Source organism: Budorcas taxicolor, chromosome 1 (assembly GCF_023091745.1).
Source record: "Budorcas taxicolor isolate Tak-1 chromosome 1, Takin1.1, whole genome shotgun sequence".
NCBI lineage: Eukaryota > Metazoa > Chordata > Mammalia > Artiodactyla > Bovidae > Budorcas > Budorcas taxicolor.
This window is the reverse complement of record NC_068910.1, coordinates 203775278-203787913: the sequence shown is the minus strand read 5'-3', so window position 1 is coordinate 203787913 and position 12636 is coordinate 203775278.

Here is a 12636-nt window from a genome sequence, read left to right as displayed (position 1 = left end):
TTTATTATTATCTGGTCAGACTTCCTTCCCCCAAACTTGAGGCCCACCTTTGGCAATCATTCTGTCAAATTCAGTTTGGCCGGAATTCCCTGACCCCTAGTGTTTCCTCACAGTAATTCCCCAACCACAAACCCACTCCACCCCCCCAACCTCCTCCTTGGCTGTAAATCCCCAGTACTCAGAGTTGAGCTCAGCTCTGTGCCAAGGTCAAGTTTCCCCTACGACAGTACTTCTGGAATAAAATCTGTTCTTACTGTTTTATCTGCATCCCACTCTGGCTTTGCTTTCACAGCACAGAGGAGAGAAGTCCTACCTGAGGATGCTCAGGATTGCTGCTCCAGGGAGGCCCACAGGCAGAGGCAGGAATCTAGGAGGGACAAAGGGGAAGCTTGGAAGTGAGGCTGGAGACCAGCATGGCCTTGAGGAGTCTGACTTTTCTGAGGACGTCAGGGAATTGGTCCAGAGCTTCTCTAGGCTTTATGAACTGTTGAGTCTGGGGTCCCGGGGTCGGGGGACCTCTCTCCCCATCCATAATACAACATAGAAGCCTCCCGCTTACTTTGAACATGGCAGCTCCAACCACCCCAAGTGGCTGAGAAAATAGAATCCAGAGATTCACACCAATGATCTCTGGTCTCAGAACCAGCAGATGCTGAGCTTTGAGAACACATTTAGTCTCCAGTTCTGTTTTTCAGTATTTAACTATTATCACAGAAAAGAAATGGCCAGAAGGAAGCCATGATTGTTAGTAAGTTAGCACTTAGCAACTTAAAATACACCAAAGCAAGATAATTTCATTGGTTAATAACAATGCATTATGCGAACTGCCTGGCTAGAAGACTCACAGGCAAGATTGGAATCAAGACTGGAATCAAGATTGCCAGGAGAAACGTCAGCTACATCAGATATGCAGATAATGTCACTTTAATGGCAGAAAGTGAAGAGGAACGAAAGAGCTTCTTGATGACAGTGCAAGAGGCGAGTGAAAAAGCTAGCTTAAAAACCAACATTCAAAAAATGAAGATTATGGCATCTGGTCCCATCACTCCATGGCAAATAGATGGGCAAAAAGTGGAAACAGTAACAGATCTTATGATTTGGGGCTCCAAAATTAAAAGACACTTGCTTCTCGGAAGAAAAGCTATGACAAACCTAGACAGCAAGGTCTGTATAGTTCAGGCTATGTTTTTTCCCCACTGGTCATGTACAGAGGTGAGAGTTGAACCATAAAGAAGGCTGAGTGCTGAAGAATTAATGCTTTCTGACTATGGTACTGGAGAAGACTCTTGAGCATCCCCTGGACTTCAGGGAGATCAAACCAGTCAGTCTTAAAGGAAATCAACTCTGAATATTCATTGGAAGGACTGACACTGAAGCTGAAGTTCCCATACTTTGGCCACCTGATGTGAAGAGCTGACTCACTGGAAAAGACCCTAATGCTAGGAAAGATTGAGGGCAGGAAGAGAAGAGGGTGACAGAGTATGAGATGGTTGGATGGCATCACTGATTCAATGGACATGAGTCTGAGCAAACTCCAGGAGATGGTGAGCACAGAGAAGCCTGGAGTGCTGCAGTTCATGGGGTCGCAATGAGTCAGACAGGACTAAGCAACTGAACAGCAAGTATAATAATGCACATGTTGTATCTATTTGAGCTTCTAAAGGAACAAAAGGAGAAAAAATAAAGGTAATGAAGCCTGTTGCTGTTGGAATTTAAGTTGTTCAAAATAAATAGAATTCTATATGGTACTCCAGAAATAATGCTCTAATGGTAATTCGACCCCTCTCCCAACCCATATTGAGACAGAAGAAAAAAACAAGCTTAGTTATTTCACATGTAGACTTTAACATTAAATGCACTAACAATTATGATGTTCTAAAGATATTATTAGAACATGGATGAAATCCTAATGAAGAGTCGAGTATGTTATTTCATTTAGGTAAAAGTGAACAAATAAGTTTAGGTAATGCAGCTAGTTTAAAAACAAAGGGGAAATAATTTTTATGAATTCATTCAGTGTGTAAAAATTCAATGAAACTTGTTATGGTATTTTTTTTTCTGTACACATATTGTTCTTTAAGAAAAAGTTATCTCTGATTTTTTTTTTTTTTAAGGCATTTTAGGGCAGTCAGGCTGCCTTAACAGAACACCGTTGACATGGAGGCTTAAACCACGGACATTTATTTTCTCACAGATCCCGTGGCTGGAGTCTGAGATCAGGCTGGCAGTAGGGCTGGGTTGCAGCAAAAGCCCTCTTCCTGGCTTGTGATGGCCGGTTTCTCCTTCTGTCCTCACGTGGCAGAGGTGAGAGCGGAGGGAGAGAGAGAGGCAAAGAGAATGGACTAAGTCTAAACGGAGTCACCTCCCAAAAGCCCCAACTCCTAATATTACCATATCATCACAGTAAGTGAAGCAAGTCAGAAAGAGAAAGACAAACACCCTATGATACCACTTAAACATGGAACCTAAAACACGACACAAACAAACCTGTCTATGAAACAGAATCAGGGACATAAAGATCAGACTGGTGGCTGCCAAGTGGGTGGTGGGTAGGAGAGGGGTGGAGTGGGAGGTAGGGATTAGCAGATGCCAACTTATATATATAGGGTGAATAAACAACAAGGTCCTACCATAGAGCACAAGGAACTATATCCAATATCCTGTGATAAACCATGATGGAAAAGACTACGAGAAAGAATATATCTGTGTGTATAACTGAGACACTTTGCTGTAGAGCAATAATTAACACAACATTGTAAATCAGCCATATTCCAATAAAAGAGACAGAAAAGACTGTCTTCATTTAGAGAATAGAGCACACACAGTAATTTCTGTTGTTGTTCAGTCGCTCAGTTGTGTCTTTGCAACCCCATAAACACCAGACTTCCCTGTTCTTCACTATCTCCTAGAGTTTGTGCAAACTCATGTCCATTGAGTTGGTGATGCCATCCAACCATCTCATACTCTGTTGCCCCCTTCTCCTCCTACCCTCAATCTTTCCCAGCATCAGGGTCTTTTCCAATGAGTCGGCTCCTCCTCCAATTCCATCAGGTGGCCAAAGTATGGTAGCTTCAGCTTCAATCCTTTCAATGAATATTCTGGGCTGACTTTCTTTAAGATTGACTGATTTGATCTCCTTGCTATACAAGGGATGCTCAAGAGTCTTCTCCAGCACCACAGTTCGAAAGCATCAATTCTTTGGGGCTCAGCCTTCTTTATGGCCCAACTCTCACATTCATACATGACTACTGGAAAAACCTGACTATACAAACCTCTGTTGGCAAAGTGACGTGTCTGCTTTATAATACGCTGTCTAGGTTTGTCATAGCTTTTCTTCCAAGGAGCAAGTGTCTTTTAACTTCATGGCTGCAGACACACATAATAAGCCATTGCTGTCCGGAGACAAAATTCAAAAGCCTATGTCACTTGTCAATATAGCAAAGTGACTTTTTTCAGAAGGAGATAAATCTCTGGCAGAACAGCCTCTTGACTTACAGACCCGCCCCTCCATAGCACAAGCAGATAACCTTCAATCAGACACCCCCTTTTAGTGTGGGATGACTTTCTCACCACAGATTTCATCACACAGCAGCTCACTCTCCAGCATGACAGCCAACAACCAAAGAAATCTACAAGCAGACAGGGAAAAACTGAATCCAAACACAGGCAATCTCGTCCACACAGGCAGGCCCACACTTGAGCAGCCCCTGGTAATTAGGATTATCATCATCTATCTTGCACTGAAATGTCCTTTGAACTGTGAGCTATTTCAGGTCCTAGACATCATTGCAGGACAATCTGATCTCACAGCAGAGGCTCTTATAACAAGGGCATGATGTCTACCCAAGATGACCAATACTTCTTTATGCCTGTCATCTTTTCCTGTGTAGTAATCACATAGCTTCCTCCAGCTTGTTGTTACTCACTGCTTGTCTTTAAGAAAGTGGGCAGATTCTACTGATGACCTGTGGCTAGGAAAGGAGCTTTGTTTTTCTAGCAAACATACAGAAAACTTCATGACCTCTGCAAGGCTTTCCTGGTGGCTCAGTGATAAAGAACCTGTCAGCCAATGTAGGAGACATGGGTTCTATACCTGGGTCAGAAAGATCTCCTGGACAAGAGAACGGCAATCCACTCCAGTATTCTTGCCTGGGAAATTCCATGGACAGAAAGCCTGGCAAGCTACTTCGGTCCATGGGGTCGCAAAGAGTTGGATGTGACTTAGTAACTAAATGGGCTTTCCGGATAGCTCATTGGCAAAAAATCTGCCTGCAATGTGGGAGACCGCAGTTCGATTCCTGGGTCAGGAAGATCCCCTGGAGAAGGGATAGGCTACCCACTCCAGTATTCTTGGGTTTCCCTTGTGGCTTAGCTGGTAATGAATCTGCCTGCAATGTGGGAGACCCGGGTTCTACCCCTGGGTTGGGAAGATCCCCTGGAGAAGGGAAAGGCTACCCACTTCAGTATTCTGACCTGGAGAATTCCATGGACTTTATAGTCCATGGGGTTGCAAAGACTCAGACAGGACTGAGCAACTATCACTTTCTTTCTTCTTTTCTTTAATAACTAAATGACAGTAGCAATAGCATGACTTCTGCCCATTGAGTTCAAGGTCATTTGGCCTGGCCTGAAGCAGACCCTGTCCCCAGGGTCTAGACAAAATGTTGAAGCCATGACACTCGGCCAAGAAATTCACTGATGGGGGAGAGTTAAGAACCATTTTTTAAAATTCAAACACTGATCTACATAGTTGCCAAGAGACTTCACTCAAACTCCCAAGACTGTTCAACCCAGTTTCCCATTTACAAAAATCACCGTGAAGAGTGAACAGTAAATATTTGTGGAGAATTAGCAACTAGGAGGAAAGATTGAGCAGACACCTCTGCAGTCTTCTCAAGAAAGCAAATTTCCACATGACATGCTAGGTACAAGCTTCCCAACTGCAACATGTATATAAATATTGTGCTGGTTATGAACATTCCTACTCAGACCCTAGTTGAGACCTTGTCAAGACCCTTCCATAGCAATATCTGTTAACCATCCTGTATTTCCAGGCCGTATAGACTGCAGAAGCAAAGAAAATGAATAGCACTGCACAACATTTGCTAATTTAAACTTGACCTTTCCTTACACTTTTAAACTTGGGATCACCTACCATAGTGGTGACAGGTATGCTGACAGGTATCACACATACTTTTTGGGAGTCCATTATTACCAAAGGCCTTCCCTGGTGGCTCAGACGGTAGAGTGTGTGCCTACAATGTGGGATACCTGGGTTCGATTCCTGTGTTGGGAAGATCCTCTGGAGAAGGAAATGGCAACCCACTCCAGGACTCTTGCCTGGAAAACCCCATGGACAGAGAAGCCTGGTAGGCTACAGTCCATGGGGTCGCAAAGAGTCAGACATGACTGAGCAACTTCACTAATTATTACCAAGGGGCCCAGGTGTTGGGAGCCAGCGTGAGGAACTCTGCCCATGGCAAAGATCATGAGGAAGGAAGCTTGGCATACGCAAAGGCGTGATCAAGCCTCAGGAAACCCCCTGTTCCTGAGCATCTACCCCCAAAACCAGAGTACTTTATGGGGAGCTCTCCCCCATAACCATTTCTCTCAGAGAAAGAGTTAACTTGCAGCTCCAGTTAATAAAAATTCCTAGGCGTGACAAGAGTGTTTCAACTTACGAACTCTGAAGGTTCTCTGGCCTGCCTGATCAGGCTCGTTCAGCCGCATGTGATTGTTTATAGCCTCCCAACTGTTAGAGGCATGGGATGTTTTAAAACTTTCTAAATACAGACTCTTTTGAGAAGTTAGAAGACCATTAGTATAGTATTAGTGGGTTGATTAGGAATTATATTGGTGAAGGGTTTTTTCTTCATTTCTCGTGCCAATAATTACTGCTAATTCCCTGCCCTGGGTGTGACAAGGATGTCTCAGGTCAAACCTCTCTGCTGACAGACTAGCTTGTGTGAAAACCTCTCAACCATAAACAGCACAGAGAGTTTGGAGTATTAGCATAGCGCTTTTTTCATTGATGAGTCAATGATTGCCATCAGGCCTCCATACCCTTAGGCACCTGGGAATATATTAATCAATGTATTTGGAATATAGAAAAGGAAATATAGTAGTTTTTTGATGTTAGCAATACTAGACTTTTTGAGTTAATGAATTTTCTCTTTTGTTATAGATCACTGTACTTTGTTATAAATCACTATAAATCATTATGCTATGTAAAAATGTAACTTTATCACTATCTTAAGACAAAATAGATCTTAAGGGGAACATTAGTGAAGGGTACATTTGTTGAGCCAATATTTGCTGCTAAATCTCCATATTCCTGCCCTTATAATGAGTATAACTAGCATATAGGAGAAATAAGTATTAACCTTTAAGATTAATCATGTTAAACCTTAGGTTAAGTCAATTCCTTTCTTGATTGTAACTCACTACACCCTCACCCTATAGGAATGCAACTTTGTTTGGAGGGTGGCGCCTGATTTAAGAAAAAATCACCCCTGGAAAAATAAGTTTTCTGGTTAACTGACCAGTATCAGAAAGGGCCATAAAATGTCAGCAGACCTCATGGCCAGAAGATGATGAAACTCATAAGACCTTTGTATAATTTTATATGAAGCACCTGATTGTGACAAGGGTCAGGTCTGCTGACCCCTGCGTGACTCTATATTCATCCCTATGTATAACAAAAAGGTATATAAACAAACCTGAAAAATAAAGAAATCGGATCAGTTTCTGGAAAGACTGATTCCCCCATGTCGTTTCTTTCTTGCTCCCCACTTTCCTGGCTGAATTCCCATCTGAAATGTGGGTACTCACCAAACCTGCTAATTCTGCCTGGGCTTCTGAGATGGGACTGTGGAGGCCTCAGTGCCTCCTCTCCCTCGGGAGAATGGAAAGACGCCTGTGGCCTACGTAGGTGGTGATTAGTATTCCATGTAAACCAGTTATTCAGCCTCTTTTCTCCATTAATTCTCCTACTACACTATCTGTTTCTAATCTCCCTCTATATCTGTAATTAAATAAGTTTTTTCCAGGACGCCGATTCCGTCCCCACCTTCAAATTACCCTGGATCCACTGGGGCTGGACCCCGGCACCCAGGTATAAACACAGCTAGTCTCCTGTGATGGATGGAGCACCTGTCTACATTGCCTCTCCAACTAGAGCAATCATGCAACCATTCCCCTGTTTACAGACATAAAGAACTCAGTCTTTTAATAGAAGAGTTCAATAGCCAGTTCCCATTGGGAATTTTGGGGTTAGCAAAAAAATTAGCAAGGGAATGATGGGGTATTCTGTCCACCTGCTACATTCCCAGGAACCCAAGGAATAGCACAATTGGAAGGAAATGGTGGGAGATGCACAAATATTTGCTGAATAAATCATATGGGGGAGTCTATGATCACAAAACAAAGGACACTTTTCCCCTGCATCATTCCCTATCACTCTCCTCATTCCTTCCCCTCAAGGTGGACTCCCACTCACAGCTCACCCTGTTCTCATAATGTTTAAACATCTCTAAGTAGAAAGTGGGGCTTCCCAGGTGGTTTGAGTGGAAAAGAACCCATCTGCCAATGCAGGAGACACAAGAGATGTGGGTTCAGTCCCCGGGTCAGGAAGATCCCCTGGAGAAGGGAACGGCTACCCACTTCACTATTCCTGCATGGAGAAATCCATGGACAGAGGAGGCTGGAGGGCTACAGTCCACGAGGTTGCAAAGGGTCAGACACAACTGAGCACACACACACAGCAGAAAATGTTCCTCTTCTGGGATCCAGGTTTCTGGCTGGGGAGGGGGAAGGACACGGTGAATTTCCTCCTCATCAGTTCCAATGACAATACATATTGATAACAAGGAACGCAAACGGTATTGTTTCTTCTCTTAAGATAACAGCCACTACCTACATGAATTTCTACTTTAAGTATGGTTGTAAAATAAAACTTCATTCCTCCCCCCGAAAAAAAACAATTAAGGGACCTTATCTAAGCAACCTGGCATCTTCTGGTAAGCCTCTTATTTTCTTGTTTCCAAATCAAACTTCTGGAAAAAATAGTCTCCACTCACCACTTTGGACGGTCTTATCCACCAATGAATTTAATCTTCAACACACTGCAATCAGCTTCTGCTCCTGTTGGCTATCTAAAAGCATTCTAGCAAAAGTCACCATTAACCTGCTTTGGGTCAGCAAACAGTTAACAGAGGAATACTGACAGGCTATTCCTCTGACCCACTCTGCCAAGAATACTGCCATTACCAACATGTTCCTTGCATGGAATTAAGGTCACAGTTCAGTTCAGTCACTCAGTCGTGTTTGACTCTTTGCGACCCCATGAACCGCAGCACACCTGTCCATCATCAGCTCTCGGAGTTTACCCAAACTCATGTCCATTGAGTCGGTGATGCCATCCAACCATCTCATCCTCTGTCGGCCCCTTCTCCTCCTGCCCTCGATCTTTCCCAGCATCAAAGTCTTTTCAAATGAGTCAGCTCTTCGCATCAGGTGGCCAAAGTATTGGAGCTTCAGTTTCAACATCAGTCCTTTCAATGAACATCCAGGACTGATCTTTAGGATGGGCTGATTGGATCTCCTTGCAGTCCAAGGGGCTCTCAAGAGTCCTCTCCAATACCACAGTTCAAAAGCATCAATTCTTTGGCGCTCAGCTTTCTTTATAGTCCAACTCTCACATCCATACATTACTACTGGAAAAACTATAGCCTTGACTAGACGGACCTTTGTTGACAAAGTAATATCTCTGTTTTTTAATATGCTATCTAGGTTGGTCATCACTTCCCTTTAAGGAGTAAGCGTCTTTTAATTTGATAGCTGCAATCACCATCTGCAGTGATTTTGGAGCCCCCAAAAAAATAAAGTCTCTCACTGTTTCCACTGTTTCCCCATCTATTTGCCATGAAGTGAAGGGACCAGATGCCATGATCTTCGTTTTCTGAATGTTGAACTTTAAGCCAACTTTTTCACTCTCCGCTTTCACTTGCATTAAGAGGCTCTTTAGTTCTTCAATTTCTGCCATAAGGGTGGTGTCATCTGCATATCTGTGGTTATTGATATTTCTCCTGGAAATCTTGATTCCAGCTTGTGCTTCTTTCAGCCCAGCATTTCTCATGATGTAATCTGCATATGTTGAATAAACACAGTGACAATATACAGCCTTGACATACTCCTTTCCCAATTTGGAATCAGTCTGTTGTTCCATGTCCAGTTCTAACTGTTGCTTCCTGACCTGCATACAGATTTCTCAAGAGGCAGGTCAGGTGCTCTGGTACTCCCATCTCTTTCAGAATTTTCCACAGTTTATTGTGATCCACACAGTCAAAGGCTTTGGCATAGTCAATAAAGCAGAAATAGATGTTTTTCTGGAATTCTCTTGCTTTTTCCATGATCCAGCAGATACTGGCAATTTGATCTCTGGTTCCTCTGCCTTTTCTAAAACCAGCTTGAAAATCTGGAAGTTCATGGTTCACGTACTGCTGAAGCCTGGCTTGGGGAATTTTGAGCAGTGCTTTACTAATGTGTGAGATGAGTGCAATTGTGCAGTAGTTTGAGCATTCTTTGGCATTGCCTTTCTTTGGGATTGGAATGAAAACTGACCTTTTCCAGTCCTGTGGCCACTGCTGAGTTTTCCAAATTTGCTGACATATTGAGTGTCGCACTTTCACAGCATCATGTTTTAGGATTTGAAATAGCTCAACTGGAATTCCATCACCTCCACTAGCTTTGTTTGTAGTGATGCTTCCTAAGGCCCACTTGACTTCACATTCCAGGATGTCTGGCTCTAGGTGAATGATCACACCATTGTGATTATCTGGGTCATGAAGATCTTTTTGGTACAGTTCTCCTGTGTATTCTTGCCACCTCTTCTTAATATCTTCTGCTTCTATCAGGTCCATACCATTTCTGACCTTTATGGGCCACAGATGAGGGAAGAATTGAGAAATACAGTAGAACAGAAGAAAATCAACATGGAAGATAAGAGGTGCCAGGATCAAAGAAAGGGATAGGAAGGGCTGGAGACACAGTGGAGGATTTAGAGCAAGGGGACAGGGTAACTCAGAAGGCAGACGATTACAGGGAGGGAGGAGGGAGAATTTAAACTTTTGTTTTGCATTATGAATGAAATCGCCTTTGATGCTCTTCAAAAGATTTCAGGGAACTTCCTTGGTGGTCCAGAGGTTAAGAATTGCCTGCCAATGCTGGGAACACAAGTGTGATCCCTGGTCTGGGAAGATTCCACGTGCTGCAGAGCAACTAAGCCCACAGGCCACAGCCTGTGCTCTGGAGACCCAGAACCACAGCTACTGAGCCCACACGCTACAACTGCTGAAGTTCGCTAGGTGCGCCTGAGCTTTGCAACCAAAGAAACCAAGTAACTAAAGAAAGCTTGCATTTAGCAACAAAGACCCAACGCAGACAAAAATAAATAAATGAAAGATTTCAGTAAAGATTCTAAATGCCTTTAGGCTGTCAAACTGCTGATATTTTCATATACATCAGATGAGACTGTAAAAGATACAGTGTCAAGACTGAGCCACCGGAATTTCCCTGGTGGTCGAGTGGCTAAGACTCTGCTCCCAATGCAAGGGGCCTGGTCAGGGAATTAGATCCCACAGGCTGCAGCTGAGAGTTGCTCACCTGTTTCTTCTCTAAGCACTCTGATTTTTCATTCTGACTCTCCTTTGTTAGCTCTTGTCCTCATCTTGCCCCTAAAATTGAGGTGTGCTCTTGACCCTCTCTTCTTACTTAACAGTCTCACTTATCTACTTCACTGGTTATACTCAAAATCATCCCCCAATCCATATTGTCCTTCCACACTTTTTGATACATGCTCACTCAGTCACTAAGCTGTGTCAGACTCTTTTGCAACCCCATGGACTATAGCCCACTAGGCTCCTCTGTCCATGGGATTTCCCAGGCAAGAATATTGGAGTGGGTTGCCACTTCCTTCTCCAGGAGACCTTCCCAACCCAGAGATCAAACCCAAGTCTCCTGCATTTCCCACATTGGCAGGCAGATTCTTTACCACTGTGCCACCTGGGAAGCCTGTTCCATACTCCAAATCCCAAAGCCTATGAACATCCATAGACATCTCAAATCCCACTCCTTTTTTCAGGCTGAAGGATCTTTGAATTTGCCCACAAGAAGCAAACTCAAACCCATTTTCACTGCTTTAATCTCATGAACACTAGCCTTAATCGCCTTCACTCCAGCCTCTATGCTGCATGCCTCTGAACTTTTCAAAACCACAAGTCCAACAGCGTCATTCCAGCACTTAAAACTTTTCAGTGGCAATGGAATATTACTCAGCCTTTTAAAAAGAAGGGAACATTGTCACTTGCAGCAACACGGATGGATCTAGAGACTTGCAGAATGAGTAAAGTAAGTCAGACAGAGAAGACCAAATGTCATATGATATCACATGCAGAATCTAAAAATAATAATAATACACAAGAACTTATTTACAAAACAGAAACAGACTCACAGACTTAGAAAACAAACTTATGGCTATCAAGCTAAACATTCACTGTGTGTGTAAATAAATAGTACGGTTAATGGTTTGAATTGTCTTCCCCCTAATCCATATGGAGTCCTAACCCTCAGGACCCCAGAAAGTGGCCTCATGTGCAAACAGGGTCCCTGCAGATGTAACTACTTAAGATGAGCTCATACTGGAGCAGGGTGGTCCCTGATCCAATATGACTGGGATCCTTAGTGAATAGAAATTTGAACAAAGACGTGCACACACACACACACACACAGCGAACATCGAGTGACGATGAAGAAAGAGATCAGGGTAATGTTTCCATAAGCCAAAGAATGTCAAAAATTGTCATCAAAGCACCTAGAGCCTGTTATACAAAGTGAAGCAAGTCAGCAAGAAACAAGTACTGCATATTAGCACATATATATGAAATCTAGAAAAATGGTACTGATGGTATTTGCAGGGCAGGAATAGAGACACAGACATAGAGAAAGAACCTGTTCACAGGTGGATAAAAGGGAAAGTGAGATGAATTGAGACAGTAGTATCGACATATACCCCACCCCGGACACACGTACACTACTACGGACAGACATACTGACAGCAGACATCCTGATAGCAGAAACTGAAGAAGAACTAGAGAGCCTCTTTCTTGATGAGGGTGAAAGAGGAGAGTGAAAAACCTGGCTTAAAACTCAACGTTCAAAAAACAAAGATCATGGCATCCAGTCCCATCACTTCATGGCAAACAGATGGATAAAAAGTGGAAACAGAGATAGATTTTATTTTCTTGGGCTCCAAAATCACTGCAGACAGCAACAGCAGACACAAAATTAAAAGACAACTTACCTCTTGGAAGAAAAACTATGACAAACCTAAACAGCATATTAAAAAGCAGAGACATCACTTTGCCAATAAAGGTCAATATAAGTCAAAGCTATGGTTTTTCCAGTAGTCACATATGGATACGAAAGTTAGACCTTATATAAAGAAGGCTGAGCACCAAAGAATTGATGCTTTCAAATTGTGGCACTGGAGAAGACTCTTGAGAGTACCTTGGACAGCAAGGAGATCAAGCCACTATATCCTGAAGGAAATCAAGCCTGAATATTCATTGCAAGGACTGA